The sequence below is a fragment of the Silene latifolia genome, chromosome 11 (genome assembly GCF_048544455.1).
Source record: "Silene latifolia isolate original U9 population chromosome 11, ASM4854445v1, whole genome shotgun sequence".
Taxonomy (NCBI): Eukaryota; Viridiplantae; Streptophyta; class Magnoliopsida; order Caryophyllales; family Caryophyllaceae; genus Silene; species Silene latifolia.
This window is the reverse complement of record NC_133536.1, coordinates 165,599,316-165,602,034: the sequence shown is the minus strand read 5'-3', so window position 1 is coordinate 165,602,034 and position 2,719 is coordinate 165,599,316.

Below are 2,719 nucleotides of genomic sequence, written 5' to 3'. Positions count from 1 at the left end.
TTCTAAACCAAACCATAAAAATTGAAATAACTTAAAATAAAATTTTGTACATTTTGGAACAATTTCCAGGAGCTAAAAATTCAAAAATTTCGAGCCCAAAAATTAAATCAATATTTATTTGCAAAATAACCATTATTTACCAATTTTTATCAAATAAAAATCAATAAACTATCTAAATTAATCACATTAACTTAAAGTAACTACTTATCTTATAAATAGAACATGCATGTGGTTATTTATAAATAAATATGCATAAAATAAATATGCAATCTAATTTAATTAACTCTTAATTAATTTTAATGCATTTTTATTCATTTTTATGCCATTTTTAGTTATAAAAAATGGAAAAATATAACAAAAATCAAATTTTCGTCCCATATCATCCTAAGACCATATTATTTATATGCAATACAATATTATGTGATCAAACTAATTTTAGTAACATAATATCAATTTTATTAATTTATCTCATAAATTACTAAGATCGTCTTAAGACAACATGCATGTATATAACAATGCTCTGATACCACTTTTTAGCTATTTAGATCAAATTAATACTCATCTTATGATATCGAAATTACAAATTAATTTTAGGTGGTCTAAATCTACATGCATGCAAAGCAAAATATAAAAGAGATGGTATTAAACCATCTTAAGACAAAAATTCCTTACATTGTTATAAGGCAAAATGGGCACAACTCAAGGACTCCTTCCTTGATGTTGTTCTTGTGCTAATGCAATACGGATGATCCTCCAACACCTTAATTATCAAAGTAGGTAATCTCCTAAGGTGACACCCAAGATAAACCCAAAATACTACTAAAATACTAACTAGGTAAATGTAGTAGTAACCTTGTTTATTTGTATATTTGATGTACTAATTAATATCATTACCTTGATAATATTATTAGTTTATTTTTATATGTGTTTATTGTAAAAGTATGAACAAAATAAGAAGAAAAATATGGTCTATTGATGGTGTATATGAACCATCCACAACAAGCACACAAAGACCAAATTTTCTTAAAATTTACAACCTAAGAAATGATGGAAGGACTTAGGTATATATATGCATGCAAATGTATACAATTCACATACAAATGCTAGTGGGAAATGCTTACCTTTTCCACTCACAATGAGTGTATTAGCAGTGTATAAAAATCTGTCCAAATGGTCCCCTCCGGGTCCATTTCGATTTTCGACATTTGCCCCACAAATGCTTATAAGTCTTATATTTAATTATCTGACATAATTAAATATTAATTTGATTATTTAACACTTAAATAATATAAATTAACTACCAATGACTACTTAACTATTAAGTAATCATAAGACCATTTTATCAACATACAATGTGTCAATATTATCCCAATTAGCTAATTTTACAACCTCTTGTAAAATATAAATAGCTAATTAGTTCCACCTCAAAACATATACATATATCGCACAAAATTAATTAATTAACAATTAATTAATAAATTCTAAATTATTAATTTATTACTTAAATATCACATAATTAAATAATAAATCTTCTCTGCCCGAGTTCGTAACCCGTCATCAAATAATACTTTTACGTGACTAATTAAAAGTCAAATAATACAAGGAATTAATTATCTCGTATCTCATACAAACAATTAATTCATTCTATTTGGGCGTCATCCTATAGGTGTGACCTAAAGGGATCAACTGATCACCGCCGTCACACGACAGTAATGTCAAACTCTAGTCAGCCAATCATTACCGATTAACGATGACCAGCTGACAAATAAAAAGATAAATCCCTGATATTCCTTTTACAAGATTTAATATGTAAACGCACTTATTGTGGAGGACACTACTCCAACATGATGTGCCCAAATTCAAGGGAGTGGAGGACCCACTCAATCACATCTGAGCCTTCAAGGACTACATGGCCATAAAGGGGGTCAAACAGGAACTCTTCATCCGGATCTTTCCATCGTCCCTGGAACCGATCCCTCGCCAATGGTATTACTCCCTTGACCCAAAGAACCTCACTACCTGGGATGAGGTTGCAGTTGAATTTGCTAAGCAATATGCCGACAATGTCGAGATTCAGACCAACACCCGTACTCTTGAGGTCCTAACTCAAAATGATAAGGAGGGATTCAGAGAATTCCTAACCCGTTGGAGGAGAGTAAGCACTCAATTGGTCAGCAAGCCAAGCGAGTCAACTTTGGTGGAGAATTTTGTCAACAATCTCCACCCGGTATATGCCAACTTGCAGAGGTACCAAAACATCAAGACATTCCAGGATCTACAAATCCTTGGAACTCGCATTGAAGACGACCTCCGAAAGGGTGTCCTAGCCAAAACTACTGGTAGAGGCTACCAGGGATCTACATCAACCGGATCTCGCCCTTATGGTCAAACAAACAAAATTGACGAGGTCAACCTTCCCGAGCCAATCACAAAAAGAGATGAGCACCCTCAAAGAGTGTTCACCAACCTAGGGTCAACTTATGCAAGCGCCCTAAAAATCTTATGGACCAAGGGAAATTACAACCGATCGGACTCACTCCGGATCCGTCCGATGCTAAGAAGTCCCGTTTCTGGAACCCTAATGCCTACTGCCAATACCACCAAGGAAAAGGTCATGACACGGAAACCTGTTTCAAGCTCAAACACGTCATTCAGGACATGATCGAAAAAGGGGAATTACCTTTGCCTCCACAAACTAAACCAAACAACAAGACAAACC